The sequence below is a fragment of the Gymnoscopelus microlampas genome (genome assembly GCF_963454915.1).
Source record: "Gymnoscopelus microlampas genome assembly, chromosome: 11".
NCBI lineage: Eukaryota > Metazoa > Chordata > Actinopteri > Myctophiformes > Myctophidae > Gymnoscopelus > Gymnoscopelus microlampas.
The window spans coordinates 20456744-20483660 of NC_139948.1; the positions used below are offsets into that span (position 1 = coordinate 20456744).

At 43.4% G+C, this 26917-nt stretch overlaps 1 protein-coding gene across 1 annotated transcript in view; it reads left to right on the forward strand.

Annotated features, from left to right (window-relative positions):
* The window catches only part of LOC311054655 (voltage-dependent T-type calcium channel subunit alpha-1I-like), a gene marked incomplete at both ends in the record, with an annotated part of 249150 nt that overhangs the window by 32632 nt on the left and 189601 nt on the right, over positions 1 to 26917 (forward strand).

Here is a 26917-nt window from a genome sequence, read left to right on the forward strand (position 1 = left end):
TCTCTCTCTCTCTCTCTCTCTCTCTCTCTCTCTCTCTCTCTCCCCCTCTATCCCTCCCTCTCAGTCTCTTTTCTTTCTTTCCATTATCTTCCCTTCCCTCCTTCCTTCTATCTCTTTCTTCGGCTTTAATTAGTGTGCGTGTGTGTGTGTGTGTGTGTGTGGGTGCACGCGTGCGTCTGTGTGTGGAGGGTGATAGGTGGGTGGGGTTGTTTTCCATAAAAGCACATCTGATGTCGCAGTCTGTATCTCTCAGTCTCTGTTCATTGGTCTATTCAGTGTACATAGACCATAATGCAACAGTATAGTCTCCATAATTGAATTCAGTTTATTGTATTTGTATTAGAATAACATTGTGTGTTTTTTTTACTCAATTGAAAGTTTACTAGAAAGGGGCACTCCACAGAGCGCATATCTCCGCCAGGTTAGCCAGAGCTGTGTAAGTCGTGAGTTGCAGTCGGCAGGACTAGAAGACATATGGACATATGGTGGCATATGACATGGTGTGCAATGTTTCACATTTATTGGTTGATTGAATGATATAGCTTTTTTGGTAAGAAATATGCCCCTCCCACACATTTTGGAAGCAAATTACTGTAAACAGTTGAGAATATCAAAACCCTGTATGACGCTCATTGTCCCATGACTCCTGAGATCATGTGTACCTAATTTGTATAATAATGATAATGATAATCGTAATTATTCTGCAACAAACAGTGACATTTGTAGCATTTGTGGCACCCACTATGGGGCTGGTGTAGCGTGGTGACCGACATTTGGTATTTTGTGGATGGGAGAAGCTAGCAGTACCCGTGGCAAAATGGAGAGATTGGTTGAATTAGTTTGAATACATTGTCGGCGGGAGACGTGTTGTAAATGCATTCAATCATGACCAATCAAATGATTGCTTTTCATTACCTCTCAGAGAAGTGCACTGTGCTCAGTGCAACAGCACGTGTTGAGGAAGAAAGGCATCCATAATGCAATTTTTCCTAAGAGCAAGCTGATGTCCTTATGCGGGATGTAGGCTACAGCGTCTTCAAACAAATCTGTCCATCAAGCACATGTCCAGCAGCAGATCCATGTAGGAATAACTTGTGAGGAAATACAAAATGCAGTTAATGCATCTGGCACTGGTCCTATAAGATTTTTCAGTCAAAACTAATTCATTATTGGCAAATAGACTACACTGTAATGGATTTGCACAAAATGACTGCTGAGTCTGCTTTGGTTGCTCTGTGATTCCACTACAGCAGTGGTTCTCAAAGTGGGATCCGGGGACCACCAGGGGTCCTAGAGGGGGTTCCAGGGGGTCCCCAGCAAAATGATTGATAGTTGGGAACCAAATTGACCCTTATGGGGCTGGAACTCTGAGAGTGTGCAAATGGAACCAAATGGACCCTACGGGTCTGTGGTCTTATAAACTGGGCGTCCTTGAAGTTAGACAACCACTATGTCCATGGGGATAAAAAGCATACCATGAGCAGACATCCACCTAGGAGGTCTGCGCAGGCTGCAGTCGTTTCTCGTGTCCAAGTGTTGTCTATAAAATAGGGTTGGTATCAAAGTATGTGGACAGTATGCTGGACTCTCCATCTGTGTACTTACAGTAGGTGTCTGCTCTGTTTCAAACACTAAAGCACCTTAAGGTATGGATCGATGAAGTCTGGTAATGAGCCATACAGTACATATCCTGGCAGTAATAATCTCATAATTTAGTTGGCTAATCACAGTGCCTTTAGTTAAGGAGAAACCGAAATGAATATTATGCCTTCATTGTTCTGTGTGTGTCATGGCGCACATTTCTTTTTCCAGCTTGAGGGGTTCATATCAAAGTGAAGCAGACAAAGCATCACTATATAAAGAGGGTTTGTGTGATTTTGGAGAGGTCTATCCGGGTGTGCCTCCGCGAAATAAAACATGCCAAAAATATAGCGTTGGAGGATTCTGTGACTCACTATACCTCAGTAGACCTCATCCAAGCAGGCCTGCGGTGGACGGCACAAGTCCAAGGTCCTTGTTGACCCCCAAATTGCAGTGCACTGCTTATTTGCAAAATGCACACACGCCCTATACTACTGCAGCTCTCCCAGCATCCGGTGCATGGCAAGTCCCCAAAATACCAACCACATGCTGATGGGGAAAACACGCCACTTCACCTCCGCAAATTGTCAATTCACCCATCTGCTGCATGCCTCAGGCCAATCCACCTGCCCCAGAATAGGGCCCTTAGTCTTATAAATTAGAACAGTTTTAGCGCTGAAACTGTATTCAGCTATACCGACAGCATTTCTGGCAAGCGTGGCTATGGAGAGTCGCAAGGCATTATGGTCTATGTAAAACTATAGACCTGTTTCTGGTTCTCCCGCACTCTTTAGTCTGTAACACATCCTCTGCTGTGCTTGCCACTTCCATCTGTCTGGCTTTCTCACACACAGTCATTATGTGTCATGAAATGTCTGTCTCTCTCTCTCTCTCTCTCTCTCTCTCTCTCTCTCTCTCTCTCTCTCTCTCTCTCTCTCTCGCACCCCCACCACACACACACACACAAACACACACACACACACACACACACACACACACACACACACACACACACACACACACACACACACACACACACACACACACACACACACACACACACACACACACACACACACATATATTTGTTTTTGCATATCTGTCTGGTTCTTTATTACATAGGGAAATGAGCTATATGACAAAATTGGGAGAAAATGAGAAATGATACAGTAGAAAAGAATATGTTCCTACATGGACTTGCCAAGTGCGAAACAGACCCATATTTGACAGAAGTGATGTGTATAAAATAGAGTGATTCCCTGCAGATCCCCTTTCAAGCACTTCAATGCTCCATTTGCGCTGATGTGGTGCCTATAGCCCCTGGCACATTATTTTCTCCCACAATGGTGTGCAGTGTGTGCACTGTACGTGAACTTTCTCTTTGATCCCCTATGACAGTGTTTCCCAAGCGGGTTTTTGACAAACTGAGACATGAGACAAAAAATATACAAAAAAAACAACAATCATTTTACAATAATAATAATTTAAAAAGATATACCACGTACAACCCATTTGTTAACCAGAGTTCCCCATGACCCTACTCCTGCTGCCTTTCCCTCAACACCAAATCTCTTCGCCAAAAATAGCAGATCTACAGCTTGTAGATCTGCTATTTTCGCCAAATGTTCGCCTCAGAATAGGGACACTAGTAGTGAACACATGTAGGTTAACAAAGACATAATATAGCATGACAGTATGAGTATACACAGTGTATGTGTCTATATGCACAATGTGCTTCTGTGCAGCCTGGAGCCTGTGTGTGTGTGTGTGTGTGTGTGTGTGTGTGTGTGTGTGTGTGTGTGTGTGTGTGTGTGTGTGTGTGTGTGTGTGTGTGTGTGTGTGTGTGTGTGTGTGTGTGTGTGTGTGTGTGCGTGTGCGCGCGCGCGCGTGCGTGCGTGTGTGTGTGTCGTGATGAACAACCCCTGGAAGGGATTATGGATTATCTGGATATTGTTTTTGTATTGCAGCTATAAGTGGGCTATAGATTAGCTTTAAAGCCACAGCTCTGAAATAGAATTACATTACATAGATGCCTGGATGACATTATCCTAAGACTTGTGTTGCTCTTAGAAGTGCTCTACAGTGTATTCTGTATAGCAGCGCTTTACACTCAACTGCCTGTTTGTCAGCCCTACGTAGCAGCCAGTGTAGATTGCTTTTAGATAAACCGCACAGATAAATGTCAACAAATACTCATGCAAGCGCATCTGCCCGCACATACACAAAACACACAAAGTACACGTATGTTAGGGCAGGGCGATATGACTTCAAATCATCATCACGATCATTTGATTTATAATCGTTGCTGTCGGGCAGAAACCAAAACTCCATTTTGACGCTTTTGCATTTTTTTCCCCATAAATCAGTGCTATTGAACACCCTTTACATCTGTGTGTTGGTAAAAAAAATATTGAATCAATGAAAAGTATTAAAAAGCGCTTCTGACAAAACCAGCTAAGTCCATTGGATCCTCAAACCTTCTGCTAAACCAGCTAACTCCAGCAAAGGGGGGTGGAGTTAGCTGGTTTTGCTGACTCCAGGCTCCATCCCCTTTTGACTTCCAACCTCATTGTGAGCTTGGAGGTCCATTCAGCTGTTCTTATCAATGATGAACAAAACCTCCTAACTCCACTTTTTGTTTTGTTTTTGTCATTTGCTGAAAAATGTACATTTTGGAGTTACCTGGTGTCTGCCCAACAGCAGAGATCTATAGTTAGCAGATCTACAAGCTTGTAGATCAGTTATTTTCACAATTTATTGTACGCCACCATTGTACAACAAAGTATGGTTAATCAGCCTTATCGATTTAGTTGATTATAATAAATCTATTAGATTTTTTTCATGTTGATTTGTTGATGAGAAAAAAAATTAACCTTGGTTTTTGTTTATTAAAGATTAAGTCGGTTATTGGTTCTAAATGTTGGTTTTGATATATTTGCGGTTAATAACACGTACAGTACACACAAAAATAAACTTGTGTACAGTAAATGTATGCGCACAAACATATACATTCACACATACACGCTATAACCAGTGCAGAATACGTTTATCTTTTTGTCTATGACTGTGTCTGTCACCGCATTTTGCCGTTCATTGTTTGTAGCCTCAATCAAACCATAAAAGATGAATATCTCACTTTTTATGCTAACTCAACTCAGCTCAAATAAAAAAGAATATGCCTTTTGTACAAACTAGGACTCCAGAGAATATGAAATAAGTCATTTAACAGCTCCACCACCACTAACTGGGGTCTTTACTGCTTTGTTCGGTTCCATTTCTCATCTATAAATTGTATGAGTCACTGCGCTGTAGAAGAGGGCTCTGTCTGAGCTGTCAACTAACCTTTAAATCCATTGTCTCCAACACAGACCTGAGAAATGTGACACATTATACCGTAGTTGTATGTTTGCATGCTTTGGCCCGTAGAGTAAAGTAGGATACAATTATCGAGCTTTTCAGGCACATGAGCAACTATCCTTTTTCAAAGGTGCCGTGACTTGTTTTTAGCTGAGAGTCTGGGCTCCAAGAGAAGATCTGGCCAGTGGGAGATAAACCAGAGTGGCATGGCCGATATTCTTTTATCTCAACTGCGGTCGACTCGATATTATGCAGTGATGTTGCTAGGTTTTCAATGTAATGGGTCCTGGGATGCAAGGGTGGTCTTTTAGATGGGTCCCAGGGACATTTTATGGGTCCCACAAAAATGCACAGCGTTTAACTCGTGTTTCATCTTATATGGTTATATTCATGTAGAACATGTATCTATGTAACTATTACCTTGAGATGAAGTAGAATCACAGGTAGATACAGAGGATGTAGTCATGGAGGTAGGTATGGGGTCATCATCATTAGCAGTACTTGATTTGGGTTCAGAAAATAGGCTTGCTATTTTCTGTTGCCCTGCAGCAGGCTTGAGAATCTTTTTTGGTGCCATTTTACACTAACATTATTATTTTTTTCTTTTATTTGTATAGTTTATTTTTAATTCACGTTTGTTGTTTTCAAACGTGTTAACCATCAGGTCTGCTACGGGTCTACAGGTCTACGTCATGGGAGAGACGTCACTTTTCAACTCCGCAACAGACGGCCCTTGTGTGTGTGTGTTACACGCAAAAACGTTACCCAAAGAATTCGGTCTGAGCAATGAGCATGCGCAAAATGGCGGCTCCCATGGATCCTTATTATCATTTGTATCGTCTTTCTAAGACTATTTCTACGTGGATTTTATCGTATTTAAAGTAGGATAAAGTAGGATGTGGCCATGCAAAATGGTGGTGTCCCATGGATTTGTAAAATATTCGCGGTAAAAAAAAATATATTTTCATATTCTGTTCTGTGACAATTGTAGTGCGTCCCATGGACGCAACGGTTACATGGCGGCTTTCCGACATGTCGCCTTTCCGACGTTAACGAACCCTATACCTAACCCTCACCCTAACCCTAACCGCACGCGGAAGCCACTAGTCGGAGTGGCGAGATGTCGGCATGGAAGACGGTTACCGGACGCAACGACGGTGCCATGAATGCGTCCTTTTTCAATACGGTGCGTCAGAGACGCAGGACGCAGGCCTATGAGCATCTCTGATTATGATGAAGTAGTAAGTAAGTAAGTAAGCCAGGGGGATCATTCGCAAACACTATTCGAAAAACGTTCAAAATGTGTCTTTCCCGAGCGCCTGTAACCCTTCACACAAGCTGTGAGAGAGGATGAGAAAGGGGCGAAAGAATGGCCACCATGAGTCAGGCAGCTAATGAGAGGGGGAAAGAAATCAAGGGTGTGAGTAAAAAATAGAAAGGAACATTGGGTCCTGTGGGTGAACAAGTGTGTCTAACACCTATTGTCATTAGGGTGTCATTCATTCGGAGGGAATTTTTACCCATGTGAGTCATCTGACTCACTGACATGTGAATGATGATAGATGAAAGATGGATTTCTGATTGTTGCAGTGCAGTAAGTTGATGCCGTAAATGCACTGTTTGTGTGTGGGTGTGCGCACACACGGCACGCACACATGTGTGTACGTGTGCACGTGCAGGCACACGTACACACATATCTGTCCATGTACAGTAAGTGTGTGGTCGAGGCTCGAAAAGCACATGCAAGGGAATACTACTGAGCAAAAGGGTATTAGCACTACTGGTTGGTTGCTGCTGGTTGCATTCAGAGATATAGGCGTACAGCAAACTGGTGATCCTGTGAGGTGCTGTTCTGCACCTGTCTCGCCATTTCCGTGCTCACAAGACATTAAAATACAGAGTCTGATTCGAACTATTAAATTCTGATTCGAGGTACAGCAACTTTTGGGGAGAATGTGACTGCAATTAATTTGCTCGCTTAACAGATTTTTGTCTGGACCTTAGCCTTAGTTCTCTGTTCTCCATAAAAGTTAGTCGGTGGTACAGTCTCTCCAGCTGTTTAATAAACAGGAAATACATGTTCAGGTAGGTGACAAAATCTCAGCCAATCAGGAGAAAGTACCCATTTATCAGCTTCATTTTTATAGTGTTCCAGTGCCAATTTTGTCTGCTCATTTCTTAGTGTCATCACTTCCAATTTCACTTGTTTAATCTATAGCCTGACTGAGTTCTCTATCCTGATTGGATAAAATTGGAAATTAAACTGAAACTGAACTGAACTGAAAACGCCTTTTCTGTTTAATAAAGAGGTGGAGAGACATGGAGACTGTTACTGAACAAACACTCTATACTGTAGCATTGAGTACTATCAGAAATAGGAGCTATTTAACACTTATGTTGACCAAAGAAAATCACTTACCCTACCTTTAACAGTTTACTTGAGGCCTACAAATACAGTTGGATTTACAAATGTTGCACACTTGTACATTCCAACCCTGGCTCTCCTCCTGCATAATCGGCTGAGCTTCAACCATATAGCTCCCCCTGACTTCCCGCAGTTGAAATTATAACTCCAGAATGAACTAATATAGTGAGGAAAAGGGCAAAATTTGTCACAGGCACTTACCCTCAAGTCACAGATGGATCTTGGCTGAGAGTGAACTGAATAACAACTGTCTAAGCTCGTTCATTTTGCTCGCAAATGAACACTTGAAACGAAGGGACTTATGAATAAACGCGTGCATGTCATTACCAGAGGCAACACGGCAAAGCTAGCTTCAGATAAGCAAAGCAATAATTATTCTTTGCTCCAAATGCTCAATTCTTGTAACATGGAGAGCTAAAATGCCAGGAGACAGTATTACTAATATTGAGTACAAATCTGACGAAACAAATTGCCGACAAAAATTGCCTCGCAAGGATACATTCTCTTGTTTTGTCATTTCTGAAATGAATAGAAAACTCACATACAGAGACACACACAAAAGTAACACCACATTGTGTATTCTATACTATTTCCATATGTTCCACAGCGTACCGTTAGAACATCTTAAGCATAATCATGCTCCCTTTGAGACCAATTCCATTGTCTGCCTCATGGTCAAACATGACTTATACAGTATGTGCCTGTAGAGGATACAATGTAGCTATACTTTCTGAGCAATGCTTCAGGGACATAGTTAATTAACCACCATGATTAATTCTGAAAATGTTATGTTAGCATATATAGTTCTAAAGCAGTGGTTTTCAACCTTTTTTGCATCAAGGACCCCAAAAACTTAAGCATATTAGCCCAGGGACCCCCATTTGAAAAGATATGCCAGGGACTCAACCATTTTGATTTATTGGGGGTCCCAATCCACAGTAGTATCATCGTCAGTGTTCAACGGGTCCATTTGGTTCCATTTTGTACACTCTCAGAGTTACAGACACACAAGGTTCAATTTGGTTCCTAACTATTAATTTGTCTGGGGACCTCCTTGAACCCCCTCAAGGACCACTGGTTGAGAACCACTGTTCTAAAGGACTTTTAAGACTTCAGTTTCCAATGTACAGTGGTACAACCTCACAGGTCCATTATGGTTGCATTCGTGCTCTCTCTCAGAGTAAAATGAACGCTGAGGATGTTTGTGCAGGGGCCATTTTGCCATCTGCTCGGCTGTGCACTGACTAGTTGTCAATGCTGTGTGGCCTTTGAGGTCCCCCGTCTAGTGATGAATACAGAGCATGTGAGCAGAGCAAGGAGACTCATTATAATATCAAGGAGACCAGTTGCTCATGTAACCACTCAGTGCCCTTGAGAGGATTATTTCATCTGCATCCTGTACGATGGTAATATCATGAGCTAGATGAGAATTAAATTCCTGGGTCACAGTCATGCCCACCAGAAATGAATGTTAGGTTCCTATTGTGCCTCCTAAAACCCCCCTGTGCATCAAAGTGTGAGGCTGAGGAAGTAGAGTGGACGTCTGGGAGTCGGAAAGGTTCCCGGTTCGATCCTGCTCTGCTCCTCCTGGCTGTGTGTCGAACTGTCCTTTAGCAGTACATTGAACCCCTAACTGGTCCCATACCTGCCAACACTCCTGAGTTTTTACCCATTCTCATGCTGTGCTTCTGAATTGTATTTCTCAAGAAAATATCCTTTACATTGGTGTTACACATCCCACTGATATGCAGCCAAGGCCATAATGTTAATACTAAGTCAGTGAATACAAAGTGAATACTAAGTCAGTGAATACAAAGTGAATACTAATTAGCCCCCCCCCACCAGTAAATCTCCTTATTTTTCACAGTCTAATGTTGGCAGTCTAATAGAGTAGGCCTACAGAAGTCATGACGTCACTCGTTCATCCCCTGGTTAGTGAAGTAATTTCTCTATGGAGAATAACATTGGGTCATCTTAGAATCGTCTCATATAAGAATTGTGGTCCAAAAATAAACAAACTGTCTCTGCGATATTGTCAGGGAGGAGCTTCTGTATCGTTTATGATAGTCAGTCACTTATATTTGATACAGTCTGTTTTTGTCGAAAATTTAACTAATTCGGCGGAAGTAACATTATCGTTTTCTCACCGTCAGTTGATGCTTCATAATCATATCCATAATAATTATTTGTTTATTTTTGGAACACAGTTCTCATTTGACGCGATATTAAAGACGTCTATGGGGATTCAGAACGGGGGTGGAAAACCACAAACCAGTTAGGATGTGTAAATTACGTCAGACTTCGGTGCTCTATATTCGTCCTGATAAGCCGGTTGGTGCCTTGAATTGTTACCATCGGTGTGTGAATGTGTTTTTGAATGGATGAATGTGCAAATACACTACACATCTGGTATTAAACTTTCCCGTGCATTCTGTGTCTTGAGAGCATTTTCAGCATTATGCCACAATTTCACAGCAGAACCATATGGATTCAGGTTGAATCGATAGACCCAACCCCAACCCCAACCCCCACTGAGGTGTAGAAAACGAATGGCCAGCAGGATGAAGTTTCAGAAGGCAGACAGATGGAGAGTTTTGGTTCTTTGAGGGACTCTGTTATTGGGAAATGACCCCCTGTTGGACGCCTGTGGATGAAAGGAACAAGCCTGAGGACTGTCAGTCACGCAGAGAATCCTTTTTGGGAAGGAAGGTTATTTTGACACAACGTTACGGATGCATTGACACCTTGTGTTCGGGAGTTTATTTGGGGGCGTATTTTTCTGTGACATTCACAGTATTCAGCATCGTTTCTCTGTATTTGATACGAATTCCCCATCTCTCTCTCTCTCTCTCTCTCTCTCTCTCTCTCTCTCTCTCTCTCTCTCTCTCTCTCTCTCTCTCTCTATTTCCCTCTCTGTCTTTGTGTCTGTCTCTCTATTTCTCTCCTTTCTCTCCTTCCTACTTGTCTTTTGTCTTTTTTGTCTCATGACTTTACCACCCCCCCTCTCTCTCTCTCTCTCTCTCTCTCTCTCTGTCTCTCTGTCTCTCTGTCTCTCTCTCTCTCTCTCTCTCTCTCTCTCTCTCTCTCTCTCTCTCTCTCTTTCTCTCTCTCTCTCTGGAGTAAGAGGTCTGAAGTAGCAGTCACCAGAGCAATTAGAGACTTTGTGTTCCTCCTTCCTGTCGGGAGGAACTAACCGTTCACACATAGCCAAAGTACGTACACACACACACACACACACACACACACACACACACACACACACACACACACACACACACACACACACACACACACACACACACACACACACACACACACACACACACACACACACACACACACACACACACACACACACACACACACAACCCGTCTTTTGTACCGACAGGCACTGGGCAAAAGTTCACTTTGACACGACGGCATTAACTACCTGCCCCGCCGCCCCCCCCCCCCCCCCCAGTGTCCTCCAGAGAAGTGCTAACTAGCAACCTCTCACTCCATCTCCTGTTCCATTCTGTCCGCCTCTCCCTATCACTCGTCTTTCCCGTCGACCTCCTCTTACTCGCTTTTATCTGTCTTTCAGAGAGAACTGCAAGCTCTCCATTTGCTCGCCCTCACGCTGGTTCTCTGTCCCCCGCAATGTATCCATGGTGTAATTACCCATGCTCCTCTGCTGTCTGTAGCCCGCAAACCCCCTACCCCCACCCCCACGCGGCCCCATCCCTGTCTGCTGCTGTTCTCTCCGAAGCCATGTGCCGCTTCTCTCATTATTGCGGTCGCTGAAAGTTTGATTTGTTTACGCTGCTCTGCTTTGTTGTTTTAATTTTACAACACAGTTGTGTTCATTTAACTCATTGAGTGCCATTCACGTGTTTTACCGCTATGGTGCAACGTGCCAATCACGTGTTTCACATGTTTTTGAAAAAATAGTAAAAAAAAAAAAAGAACCCAAGATATCATTATCTGAAGATTTGCAGCTCCATCCACTCCTTGTTTAACTTATAACTGAAAAGGGCTGTAGTGAGTTAATTCTGAGAGTGTACACATGTATCCCAAAATGTACCCATAAGGATCAAAATTGCGGGAGGGAGGGAAGGACAGAGCCTTTACACCCACACACTTACCTTGTGCTGAACCTGAGCACGCTGATCAACGCGTCACAGAAACGGCCCACTGTCGGCTGATAACTCGCTGCAAAGCAGTTTAGTGGGCTGTTTCTGTTGCTGCTGATAGTCATGGCTGCCAATTACCATCTGATGTCGCCTGGGAGTCCCAACTTCTCTAGGCCGTATTGAATAACTGCTAGCTTCATGCATAAAGACATACAGACATGTGTATGCTCAGTCCAGAGAGGATGATAATATGATCTCCCATGCAACACAAACTCTCATAACCATGATGGGACTTGCCCCCTGAGCTCAACCTTCTTCCAGGAGAAGGTCTCTGGTCTGACTTTCAACAGATACATTCACATTATAGCTCTTTAGCCACTCAATACAGTCAGACATGCAGTTCTCCACTGAAGGCAAAATGACACCAGCATCCTTCAGGAAGACGCTGTGCAGAAAGCAGTGGTGGAAATCATTGGCTATCATTGACATGTAATGTTTGCAGGAGTGGCCCGTTCACACTATATTGAGGAACAAATGCCACCCTTTTAACATTGGCCTGTTATAGCGCCACCAGCAGGTCAAATTTAGCAAAACACATTTTTAGAACAAAATGCCTCAAATCATGCATGCAGTGTCCGATTGCCGTGCACGGCCTAGGAATAAATGGCACCCTTTTCACATTGGCCTATTATAGCGCCACCAGGAGGCCATAATAACCTACCTGACCTGGCGGAGACTTGTGCTCCGAGGAGCACTTTTTCTAGTTACAGTACATTATAAAACATACATCACTTTAGCCCTATTTTATACATGGGCTATTTTCAAACATGTGGGTAGTTTTACTTTTGGTACTTTAAGTATATTTTCATGCCAACACTTTTGTGCTTTTACTCAAGTAACATCTTGAACACAGGTCTTTTACTTGTGACAGAGTATTTGTATTGCGGTATTGCTACATTTACTTACAAGTAAGTAAAATATCTGAGTACTTCTTCCACCACAAGCAGAAAGTCTGCTCAGCCAGCTCTCTGTGTCAAACACTCTGAAGGCGTTGTTGTAGTCATATTGATGATGATGGCAGAGTGACATTCTGAAAGAGGATTGCCTCTAGTGTTAATGTAAAGATCAGATCATTGTGGTGGTGTCCAACTTGTAGTGTATCCCGTCAGCCTGTTGTATCCAAAGATGTACAGTAGTATGACCTTCCCCGAGACATGGGCCGAGTGGCACCTCCTCTGCACTGGAACAGTCCCAGAAACCTTGGGCTTCAACCATCCGTGGGTGTCAATATGGCAAATAGATTGCGGTATCAACCCCGGCCCAGGCAGGCTTTGATAATCAACTGTGCCACGCAGCAGACAGTCTCATCAGATGGTCACTGTGTCAGAAACAATATGCTGAACTGTATTAGTATTAGTTGTTATTGCATTTAAATATGCTCTGTATATTTCTAGTCTGTTGGTCACCAGACTAGAATTAAAGGTTTCTGGCGCCCATCTTAGTGTAGTGTGTTTTGAAGCTTGACTTCGAAGAAAAGAAAAGAAATTCTGCACACTGTTTTGCATGCTACCAGAAACACTTATTATTAGTATAGTGCATTTTTTTAAACCAGATCGCCTCTGGTCCAAACGTTGAACTGCTAATAAAACTCTGTTTCTGGGAGCATTCAAAACAGTGCGCAGCTTTTTCTTTTTTCTTAATTAGTTATTACTTTGAATTCTTCTCCTGTTGGGTTGGGGTTAGGTGTGTGCATGTGCGTGCATTTCCTCTGGATTGCACTTGAAGCTTGACTTTCCTTTGAGACTTCAGCATCATAAACTGTCCTTCATAAGGACCTTATTCCAGTGTGCATGATTGACAAAACAAGTGAGTTACTTTATTCTGTTGTTATATAGTAGGGCCCTATATGACTTAGTTTTGCTTCGTTGTGTCAGCAAAGCTTGCAGGCTTATCAAAGACCCTCGCCACCCCAACCACGGACTGTTTCAGACGCTATATTGAGACATATAAAATAGGAAAAAAGAAAAGAATCTTGACAATATCGGGGCTAAATTCTTCCAGCTGCTGGTCTCGTTCAAATCCGATCCGGGGTCCTCTCTTATACTTTTCCCGTCTCTCTACTCACTGTCACTGTCCGATGAAGCAGAAAATGCTGAAAAAATAATATAATCTCCTTTTTGGGCAATCAATGGCTCAGTTGCCTTCCTTGAGTTTTAGAAAGCCTTCTTTTCACTTTCCTGCTGTGGTTGGGCTGAATAGGCAGAATGAATAGGGATTATAGTTTATTTCTTTTTTTTTATTGGCTGGCTTTTATTCAGTCTAGAGAGATAGGAAACTGCAGAGAGGGGGAAAGACAAGCAAGTCTGAAGTCTCCATCCGCACCCCATCGAACCCAGGGATGTTGACATTATGTTGTACTGTATTTGCATTTAGACAACACATTCTCTCTCCCAGCTTGTCTCAATTATTCTTTTTAATTTCAGCAAAAACCTAGACTTGTAGATCTGCCATTTCCACTATTTCGGAAAAATGTTGAAAAATGTTTGCCTATAATGACATGCCCAAAATAGGGATGCCAGGTTGAAGGTGGTTAAATCTGCCTCGATTAATACATGTTTAACCAATGACAATAGTTAGTGGCTAAAGATAATAACTACATTGGAATCATTGGAACACAGGTTATTTTTTTTGCCATTTCCTGAAAAACAACACAGTTAAGGACATATAAGGTTTCCACCCGACAGCGGCAATATATGCCACTCCACTTTGACCCTGGGGGCAGGCGATATATCCACACCGCAGACCTCCAGCGCTGACCTCTTGTGTGTGGCCAAGCCCTGCCCAGTGATCCCTACTCTCACCTGGGTTGACTCACCCTGTCATCCCCCTTATCGCTCTGTCAGCTCTGGAGTGAGGCAGCGAGAGGAGAATGGAAACGGCGGGGGGGTGTTGGGGGTTGTATCAGTGAGCGATGGAGGAAGAGAAAGAAAGATATGGAGAGAGAGCGGGAGAGAGAGAGAGGCGTAGAAAAAGAGAGAGGAGGCTGCAAAGAGTTAAACCACGAGGGACCTTCTGAAATGGCCCTGCTTTGTCAATGTCACACACTCGTACACGCAAGCACGCATGCATACGCACACACACACACACACACACACACACACACACACACACACACACACACACACACACACACACACACACACACACACACACACACACACACACACACACACACGCGCACAGGCTCTCTCCATTTCTCCCATACTGTACACATATAGTAATCTTGGCTGCCAGATATAGGCTACACATATGGATCATACTCACACTAAGTCCTTCTCCATGTTTTTCATCTGACAGCCGTGTTTGTGCGCATGGCATCTGTCTGGGTGGATATTAGCTCTGGCCAGTGATGAAAGCTCAGCCCCCGTGTGTGTGTGTTAGTGTGTGTGTGTGTGTGTGTGTGTGTGTGTGACCACACAGATGTTTGAACTTGAGCTGGGCAGCTCAGATGAGCCTCAGGGCTTAGGTCATTAAAGATGGTCTTTTTACACGCACGCACGCACGCACGCACGCACGCACGCACGCACGCACGCACGCACGCACGCACGCACGCACGCACGCACGCACGCACGCACGCACGCACGCACGCACGCACGCACGCACGCACGCACGCACACACACACACACACACACACACACACACACACACACACACACACACACACACACACACACACACACACACACACACACACACACACACACACACACACACACACACACACACACACACACACACACACACACACACTGGCTTCTGCTTGCCCAGTCGCTGAGTGGGTAGGTTTCCTCTAAGTCCACAGTAACTGAAACAGACTCTAAGCAAGGAGCTCAAGTGATATTGGCTCACAGCAGGATATAAATATACAGTTGAGTACAGAACAGAGAGAGGAGGATGAGGAGGATAGAATGAAGAGGACAGGACGGGAAGAGTGGAAGCAGGAAAAAAAAACATTAAAGCGGAGATAAGGAAGGAAATGTGGAGGAATCAGAAAAGGTGGGGGAAGAGAGAAGGGGAAGGAAGGTAAAGAGGAAGAGGAAAGAGAAGAAAAAAATACGGCTTTGGGGAAAAGAATTGGGCAAACACCTGAAAAGATCAAAAATAAATAACAGAGTGTGATCATTTAACTCCGAAACACTACTCTCAGGACTGTGGCTTCTGCTCAACGGGAAGCCTCTCAAGCACCTGCCCAGCAAGCTATAGCCGGCCAGCTAACACAAAATGGCTAAAAGCAAGAAAGGCTGAAGCTGAGGGCAGCCCAGGTTGTGCCTAAACCCTAACATTTAACTTCACAAAAACTACAGTATCCTCACAAACACTATGCCCAACCCTAGCCTTAACATAACCTCACAGAAATTATGCCTAAACCTAACTTCAAAACCCTGTCCATGCACCTGGGCGAAACACCGGGAAAAGAGACTCTCCCGACAAATGCCTACTGGGGTTGAATGAAAATGTCCTCATCCTCGCTCTGAGTCGACCCGGCATCATATGGTGTTAAAACAAACGACGGTGTAATTTTCCTCTTCATCTGTCCCTGGACAATGGCTGCCCCCCCACACCCTGACCCATGCCAGCTAAAACATCACCTTTTCCCCGTGCTTTTATTGCAATCCAATGAGGGCCACCGAGGTCACTGCTGACAACGGATGACCTCAATTATGTGAATATAAGCCCTGACCCCTGAGGTGGGTGGGTGGGTGCGTGCGTGTGTGTGTGTGTGTGTGTGTCTGCGCGCACGTGGGTGTGTGCGTGCGTGCGTGCGTGCGTGCGTGCGTGCGTGCGTGCGTGCGTGTGTGAGAGAGTGAGAGAGAGGGGGGGGTATTGTGTTTGGATATTTCTGCGGCCTCATGTTTGCCTTACACAGCACATACTACACATTATTTGCTTAGGTGTTCACAATGATACTGTATACTTACTGTACACACAACGAGGGTCACTTTTGTCCTTGACCCAAGGTCGTGGGTATGGACACGCACGCACGCACACACAGTCTCATACAGTACCTACTGTATACTGTATATACAAAGCACAACAATGATGCATCTGTGTTTGTGGACTAACCAAATGACCTGCTGCCACTGCTGCCTCCACATAATACTCAACATTTCTCTTACTTGGGCGCAAATGAGACTTGACAGCACAATTCAGTACAATTTAGTCCCTTGGCAGCACAGAGAGAGAGAGAGAGAGAGAGGCGCGCTGTAAGCGTGTCCATCGTTCTGGCCATTTTCCCAGCTAAAAGTGTGAGAAAGCAGACTGGATGCAGGGTTGGGGTGCCAATCAATCTTTAAATGCTATTGCTATTACAATTACACTTCGTTCTACTCTCTCTCTCTCTCTCTCTCTCTCTCTCTCTCTCTCTCTCTCTCTCTCTCTCTCTCTCTCTCTCTCTCTCTCTCTGTACAAGTAGTACTTCTCTCTCTTCTCTTTTTTTGTTATTTCTAATGGGAATGTGCATAGTGTATACTGTAGGCAGAGATCACCATGTGTGTTCAAAACTGCACACGGCGCGGCGCACACACACACACACACACACACACACACACACACACACACACACACACACACACACACACACACACACACACACACACACACACACACACACACAGACACGCAACACACACACACACACACACACACACACACACACACACACACACACACACACACACACACACACACACACACACACTCCATCTCTGGCCTGTCTCCCTGGTCATTTGGTGCTCCAGTACATTATTGATCGGTTCTGCAGCACCTGGTCTGTGTGTGTGTGCTTATTATTATATTACTATGGTCCATGGAACAGACACCTAATCGACTGTGTGTGTGTGTGTGTGTGTGTGTGTGTGTGTGTGTGTGTGTGTGTGTGTGTGTGTGTGTGTGTGTGTGTGTGTGTGTGTGTGTGTGTGTGTGTGTGTGTGTGTGTGTGTGTGTGTGTGTGTGTGTGTGTGTTTGTGTGTGTGTGTGTGTGTTCATCTTGTGTTGTCACACTCACAAATTGAGTCTAAGTTCACCATTCTTTAAACCTGTGTGTTCTGCACAGATCACATCCCACCTTTCTCACCAGTGATTCAATGCTGATGCTTTACTTGTTTCCTGCACAGCATTCCTCCTAATCAACTGACTTATTGGACAATTACTCACCAAGCAAAGCTTTAAACACAGAGCACATACTCACCATTCAACAGATTGACACAGTGCTGGAGTGTATATTATTATGTGGTCAATAAGGTGCTGTCATAGTGTGTGCGTGACTACTGGTGTGGTTTGTGAATGGAAAATTGCCATTGGACAGTGGTTTAAATCAGTGGTGCGGTAATCGGCCACATTTGACAATATTTTGTGCCAGGGACCCCCATAAAAGAGTAGTCAATATAGTTCTTAACTGTTCCTCAATTTTGGAATCCCCTCAACGACCCCTGTGGGTCCACGGAAGCGGTATAGATATTGTGGTAATTCTATAGAGAGCTATAATAATAATTCTATAGTGATCCTTAATAATTCTATTTAAAAAAGCTGCGTCTCCTCTCCTCACCAAAGTACCCTTCTGTTGTATGCTTGTGCATGCAAGGCCTTTGTGTGTGTGCGTGTGCGTGCGTGTGTGTGTTCTAGGCATGTAACGGTATGACATTACAGTACGGTATCATACAAAATACTGCGGTATACAGTATTTCACGGTATTAAATATATACAGTATTTTGAATAAAAATAATAATAAATAAAAAAAATCATTCTTTGAATATAAAATATTTTATTAGCCTATGAAATTAATGCCTTTAACACATTGCATGCCAATCGCGTAGATCTACGCGAACCTAAATAATTGAGCAGCGTGCCAGTCGCATAGATCTACGCAAAGTGGTCTTTTTTTTTTTCTTTTTCTCGAAGGTTCACATTTCATTGTAGGCCTCCCTCGCAGTGACACATTTCATTGTAGCACATGGAAATATGGAAATATCCGTATCCGGAGATTTTCGTTCCCACCCGCCGTTGCTCTAAATCTTCCCCTAATCCTCCATTATCTCAGAGTTTTTTTTTCTCCTCGCTGAACGCTGTTTAACATAAACCGCGACGACTGTAAAATGGAATGTCGCTGATCGATGTCTTCTCTGGGCCACTCACACAGCTACCCTGTGTGTCTACAAACAGTTTAACGCACGATCTTAAGGTATTTAGCGAGGTCTGTGGCGACGTGAAAAAAACAAAAAAACAACAATAAATCGCTGGCACTGGTGAGTACATTATGATATTAAACTCTGGCATGGGGGAGCCGACTGCACCATGCCTTATGCCCAGACGCTCTCTCCCTCTGCCCATGGAGGAGGCAGTTCGAGTTGTCTGACATTGATTGCCATGGTATCAAATAATATTTATCACTCACACATTTCTGGTTATTGAGAACTTTAATCCTTTAACTTTTAACAGCAATCCTTGTGTTCTGGATTAATTAAACTGAATCTGGTGTGGCTATAGCAAACAGATCAACATGTTTTTGTTTGCTGATAAAAAACACAACTTATTGACACAAGGAATTAACAGTCACACTTCTGTGGATTACAGTAGCATTGTAATGACAATCACATTCACAATCACTTACTTAAGACGTGCCGCTGTTTAGCTCTGCCTCTGCAGCCGCACTGAGGTACTCCAATATGTAATGTCCTTACTTCATAAGCTCTAGCCTTTGATTGCCTTTCAACAAAATGTTGAATGTTACAAAATTGTAATCCGTTCTTTATCTCCTGAGCAATGGATTAATGAAATTTATAATGGCTAGAATGGCTACGCGCTGCACAAATCATTGTGTTTGAATAGACTAACGTCTTTTTTATTTCTATTAAGATATTTTTGGGGGCTTTTCCTGCCTTTTATTTGAGTGGAAAGTAGGGTGACAGGAAATGTGGAGAAAGATTGGGGGGGTGACACACAGCAAAGGCGGTTGGGATCGGGAGTCGAACCCACGATAGGAAAATTAGAATCACAGAGATTCGTTGAGAATTAGGAGTGAGCGAGACCTTTGCCAAGATAGCAATCTTTTCATATACAATAATAAATAAATAAATAAATACTGTAAATCTCACGTTATCAATACCGTGGCTATTTATACCGCGGTAATACCGTAGTACAGTATACGTTACATGCCTAGTGTGTTCATGTCTGTACTTCTTTTGCGTCGTCACAGTGGTATGCTCCAGGGTTCAGTTGCCGCCAATACACATTAATATCGATGCAGCAAGTTGAGCCGAAATGGCTGACCTCATCTATTGCTTTAGCTAACCTTTCACATAGCCTGCTTGCTTCTTCCTTGTGAGGCCTTTAAGCATTTGGAACCTTGACACGACTGACTGAGTGATGTGAGCATACAATGTGACATTTCAGAACTTTGAACCTTGGATCAACACACACACACACACACACACACACACACACACACACACACACACACACACACACACACACACACACACACACACACACACACACACACACACTTAATGCTGTCATGAACTCGGTTTGTGAGAACGCTAGGATCAAATGGTGAAAAAGGCAGGGACATGGGTTGGGTTCAGAGCAGAGGAAAACAGGGAAGAAAAGAGTGTCAAATCACATTTTATTTCACCATGATTCTCATGGACATAATGGTTGTGTAGGATGGGTTCTGTATAATTAGCATTTATTTAGTTTTTTGTACTTTTATCGATGCAACTTGGGAATGTTTTACTGTACGTTTTATTGAGCCAGTAAAGGTTTCATTTTTGGGCATGTCGTTAAAGACAACATGTTGGGGCCTAGTGATTAAGGCGCATACTAGGCTCTAATGCAGCCTGACAGGAAGTCGTGGACCGTTGCTGGATATCACTACCAGTCTCTCTCTCCCTGTTTCCTGTCACTCTCCACTATATCCGCATAAGGGCAGAAAAGCCCAACAAATATCTTTAAAAAAAAGTCAATGTACAACATTTACAAGCCAATCTACAGTCTCACAACGCATCTTGATGTGATGAGTTGTGAGCTTGTAGATCTGCTATTATTGCCATTCGACACCATTATACGATTAAGTATAAATAGGGCTTAATTTTAACCCATTGACACCCGAGGAGCTGTCCAGCACGTCCTCTGGATTAATTGAGGATTAGGTGCCTTGCTCAAGGGCACTTTAATGATGTTTTCCCAAGAAATGGCAAGCTTGCATTCATTCATAGTTGTGATGCCAAAAGAATGACCATTATTATCCATCAAAAGCTCATCTGTTTGTACCCGTAAATGTGATGGGTGTCCCCGTTCCTTCTTTCCTCTCTTTTTAATCATTTTACTTTCTACGGAGCTCCTGGCAGCCCGACTTGGCAGCCGTGAACCCACGTTATGCCCTTCACAAGTGGGCCTATTATCTGGCACATTAAATCCAGGGAATGGCCGCTTGACTCTTGTAACGATGCTAATAAAAATGAGGAGGGGTCAGCACTGTGGGAAACGTGTGCAAGCACGGATATGAAAAAACTAATATTGGTATTGGTATTGGCTTCTGTTTAAGTGTTTTTATTGACCCGTGGGCCTGTGAAGTTTATTCAAAAATGTACAGGATTCCACAATATGTGTACTTTTCATTTGCGTAATAATTTTTTTCCCTCATCTTTTTCTTGTTTCTTATCCTCTTACTTGGAAAGTACTTGGAAAGCTAAAGTGAAAAACTAATATAATTTAGTTCTTACTTATTTGTGTTTTATATTATTTCTTTATGTTGTTTCTTTCCCACACTGTTTAGGAAAGCTTGTTATACAAGAATGTCACTGCCTGCAATGTTACAACCAGCTGTATTGAAAAAAAAAATAGTGTAGTACGGTATATGCGCAAAATAAGACTTTTTATGAATATTTAACCAGTGAAAAGTATTAACAAGAGAGAGCTTGTGACTAAATAATAACTACATTGGATTGGAACGCAGGTTCTTTTTTCCATTTACTGAAAAGTAACAGTTTTGGACGTACAAGTTTTCCACCCAACAGTGACAGTATGCATGTGACAAATGAACACCTCAGACCTTGAAGGTGCCATCGTCTCTGCCCAGCCTGACTCTTACAGCTCTCTATACTGCAGTACATGATTCCCATCCACAGACTAGACATCAATCCAATGTAAAATGGTAAACCTTTATTGATTAATTCGGTTTCAGCTACACCCAGCTGAAGGCTGCTCAAAAGGTCATGATGAGCGCTCATTGGGAGCAGTTAGAAGTCAAACCCACTGAAACCCTCGAGTCTTAGTGAAGTGGGCTTGAGTTGCGTACTTTGACTGCTTTTTTCCGTCTGCACCTAATCTCTTCACCAAAAAATCGCCGATCTACAAGCTCAAGTCCCCAGACCCCACTTTGAGAACCACCTGTATTGTGTGTGTATGTTTTGTCACGTTAGTGGTGTGTGATGTCACACGGAGTCCATGATGACTGGGCTGTATTCATTCTGCTTCGTCTGCTCCCTCAATGTCCTGTCTGGCCTAACCAAGCATGAGCTCATGTGGAGAGGGGATGTGCGGACAAATTACTAGCTTTCTGCATTTGATTTGACACGTGTGTGCGTGTGTGTGTGTGTGTGTGTGTGTGTGTGTGTGTGTGTGTGTGTGTGTGTGTGTGTGTGTGTGTGTGTGTGTGTGTGTGTGTGTGTGTGTGTGTGTGTGTGTGTGTGTGTGTGTGTGTGTGTGTGTGTGTGTGTGTGAGAGAGAGAGATTAAGTGAGCATTTAAAATATTGCATTGAATATAAAGTAGGTGTGTGTACACACACGTGTGCGTGCGTGTGTGTGTCAGGTAGTAATTAATAAAGACAAGAATATTGCCCCCTTGCTGTGCTGACATGCCTGCAACGTACCTGCCACTACTCCAACACACACACACACACACACACACACACACACACACACACACACACACACACACACACACACACACACACACACACACACACACACACACACACACACACACACACACACACACATACACACACACAAATTATGCACTCTACACTCAAGTGGGGATCAAGGCGTACTTATTCAAGGCAAATGCACTGTGGCTCCAATTCTGTCTTTTCTTCAGTTAAAAGTTCAGAGTCATTCAACCATCAGACTCTGGTGACTTCATCCACTTCCTTAGTTTGCCAGAGGGTCACCTGAATGTCACTGGTGCGAATGGGAGAGAGGAGAGAGATGAAAGGAACAAGAGAGAAAACATTGGTGCATGGAGAGACACAGGCCACGGTGCCATGCATAATTGAGTCTCTCTCTCTCTCTCTCTCTCTCTCTCTCTCTCTCTCTCTCTCTCTCTCTCTCTCTCTCTCTCTCTCTCTCTTCCCGGCCTCATGTGAATTAATATTGTATTAGTGTGGAAAGGTAGAGGGACTAGTCAGAGACAGAGAAAAAAAGGTGAACGAGAGAGAGCGAGAGAGAGAGCAAAGGGGACTCAGAATCTCATTTGTCAACTGCAAAGCAATGTTCTCGACAAAGTGTGGCTACAAATTTAATTTAAAGCTGAGAGGGAAGCCAGGAAGCAACCACTTGACCACTTTCACACTGGTGTCCCTGTGTCGGGCATGTGAGCATTTTCAAAATAAAAGCAGAGTGATGAGCATGCCGGGCTCAGTCTCCCTTGTGAGCCAACTGCTGGACTTGTTTGAAAGTAGAACACACACGCACACACGCACACAAGCACGCACGCACACACACACGCACGCACACACACACAAACACACACGCACGCACGCACGCACGCACGCACGCACGCACGCACGCACGCACGCACACACGCACACACGCACGCATGCATGTGAAAGGTTCAAATAGGAGATTTTGTTTACATCTTGTACCTGTATTTAGGCTTGGTGCTGGACATCAAGGCAATCAGAAAAAAAGGTTAAAACATCAGCACACTGGTTTAAAGATGCCAAACAATTGTATTAATGGTGCAACGTTTCGAGCTTAGGCCTATAGGTCTTCATCAGGCAAAAGAAAAAGACAATTATTGAGTCTGGCTTTATAGGAACCATGCAGTCCTCAATGTGTTTAGACCCGCTAGCAACGGGTGTCGAATGCTCAATTCACACCAGCAATGGTGTTTCACTGCCGCATTCTGAGAAAGCAGCAAGGTTCAGTGTATTGTCTGTGGAGAAGAGTGACCGCCACTTCCCCCACCGTGGCAGGAGGAGGAGGAGCCAGCAAAAAGGGTTTTAAAAAGTGTATAAAAGTTGAACAAAGTATAGCGAGAGAGAGCGATAGCCAATGAGAAGCACGCTGTACTCTGAAGTATAGGTGTGGACTAGGCGTATACACTCAACACCACAGAAATGGACTACCGTCTGAAAGTAGCGAAAATCGATATCAACGTTTTAAGTTGGTTGTAGGTCTGAAATTAATCAACATTAAGTGACTACATGGCCCATTTCTTGCCTAAAATAAATAGCTATACATTGTTTACAAACAAGCTGCCAGAGACGGGCATCATGTCTGCATCAGTGTCATTTTAAGATTTCTTTAGGCTATTCAAAAATAGCGGATCTACAAGCTCATATCGCGGCACTCTGTGCCACGCAATAAGCTTGTAGATCTGCTGTTTTTGAAAAATCGTGAAAATGTTTTTTTGGGGGACAAAGTATGAGAACCACAAGTTTTTTCAAAAACTGTTAGGATTTAGAATCATCAGAAGCAAATATTTGAGTTCAAATGTTCGCTTAAAAATATATATACAGTATATTCAAAGATTTTCACAAATGATTTTTCAAAAATAGCAGATCTACAAGCTCGTAGTGCAGCACTCGGTTCCGCGCTATGAGCTTGTAGATCTGCTATATCTGAATAGCCAAATAAATAAATAAAAAATGACACAGATTATTTCCCGGTCTAAATGGGTCAAACTTGCTGGGTGTTAGTAGCAGCACAGCCTCTAGGGGCTGCTAGAAGGGCTTTTATACTCGTAGTCTTATGCGTTCTCATGCTCCTTTAATCCCACTATAACATTAGTGAGTTCATCATAGCCCATTGTGGTCTGGCTTGCTATGACAGGGTGTGTTTGTGTGGTGACAGTGTGCGATTTCGCTACAGTATGAGCAGGCTCAGTCTCAAGATGGAATAAGATGTATTTGTTTTACGCTTATACAAGTGTGTGCAGTGACATGTTGGTGTGGCATGCTCTACCAGACTGTGCTAACAAATAATGTCTAACTTTTATATAGTAAAAGCAAACAAAAAAAACAGGATATTATACATGTTAAAAGACAGCAGCAGTAAAGAGTCAAAATGTCGATTGCTGTCCACATGATAAAGCTGGAAAATGAAAAATAAAGTCATAATTTATTTTTTCAAAATAGACTTATACTGTATTTGTTCGATCAATCAATCAATCAATCAATCAATCACAATGTCAACTGTACAACCATTATAGGTAAAAGTGAGGTGAAACTGTCATTTACAGTATGCAGGCTTTCACGTTTGCGGTTTTGAAAATAAATGAGAAGTAAAAGAAGGTAACATAGAATGAGCACAAAAGCCTGACAATTGCAGCATGTTAAAATAGTATCATGTGATTTAAAATAAGTCCTAAATCACATGTAGTGCCTTCAAAAAGATGTGTGGCGCAGACGTCCACAATGAAAAAGAAACAACAGTATACATCTATCTATCTATATATACATTTCTAAACCCAAAACCCCCCAAAAAAACCTGCCACTGTGTGGGACTAAACACAAAAACAACATATCAATGTCACTAACAAGACACGCCACAACGTGCAGAATTACTACGCGCAGTCTGTAGGCCACTTCATACTGCTCAGCACACATCTGCCCCCTCGCAGCATAATTAATTGCGGCCAACACAAACTCACAACATTACAGTCGGCCATGTTGTTCCTTAGCGTCATCGCCGACCACCGCCCAACGAGACCCAAGTGAGGTCAGACAACACACTCCATATTTGGGCATAGCTCCATTGGGAACATCTCCTATTATGGCTTTATATAACCGCCCAACGAGACCCAAGTGAGGTCAGACAACACACTCCATATTTGGGCATAGCTCCATTGGGAACATCTCCTATTATGGCTTTATATATTATAGAGACCAACAAACACAAAGCACCGCGCAGCGGCTAGGGGGGAGGGGCGCGCAGCGCCCCGACCCTCTAGTACTGTACAATTCCGTATTGATATTGCAACTGCTTGGGTTACTTCTCTTTGCCTCTAGGGTTCAGTCAACAGAGAACTGTGGTGTGTTTTTCTGTGTTCTCACCTATAGCAGAGAGTCTGCGTTAGAACAGCAGGATGAAGAGAGACAGGACCAGAAGTCAGCGGCTCCACAACTTGAGAGTAGCGATGCAGGGATGGGCTGATAGGTGGGTGGAGAGTATGGAGAATAGAGAGGGTCCACAGTGTGTTGGGTTGTGCGTCTGAGTGTGTGTGTGTGTGTGTGTGTGTGTGTGTGTGTGTGTGTGTGTGTGTGTGTGCAAACTGTGTATCTATGTGTGTGATAAGTGTGTGTGTGTGGGGGTGGGTGGGTGTGGGTGTCTGTGTGTGCGTGTGTGGGTGTGTGCGTGCTTCTGTTTATTCTGTAGAGTAAAAAATGATATAATGATTTAAGATAATGGAAGAGGCTAAGATGCATGAACACACACACACACACACACACACACACACACACACACACACACACACACACACACACACACACACACACACACACACACACACAAATGCGTATGTGAACACAAATGGACACATTTCGTCCCTATTCTGTACCTATTTGACAAAAATAGCAGATCTACAAGCTCACAACGTTCTGAGCTAAAGAGCTGTAGTGTATAGAGGGAAAGGCATGCATGCCTATGAGGGGGTTAGTTTTAGACCCCTAGGGGGCTCCGGTAAACTAAGTATAATAATATTATACTGTATGGTTTAAGTGCTTAAAGAGGTGGTGCCATGGTTTTGCACTTTTTCTGTTTTTCATGTGTCTATGAGGTTGATAGAACTTCATTAAGGCCCCCACTGGTGGTTTTATGGTGTTTCATGTCTTCTCTGACTATTTGGAGTTTTTTCCTGGAGGCTGAAACCTTGAGAGTCAAACGTGCCAATCCAAAAACAGGGGCATAGTGACATCACAGAGCCCCCAAAAAACATACCCTCCCCCTCATTATCATAACACAACAGGTGTGGGCATGAGGAGGAGGAGGGACTAGGACAGGTGGGTGGTGCTAAGGTGGTGGAGGAGGTGCTAAGGTGAGAACCAGGCATACTTAATGAACTGGAGGCGTGTCCACATAAAAACATTTTTTTTAACAATTTCTGTACACTTTTTTTTTTTTGAAAAAAATCGTTACATAATAATAATACCTTATGA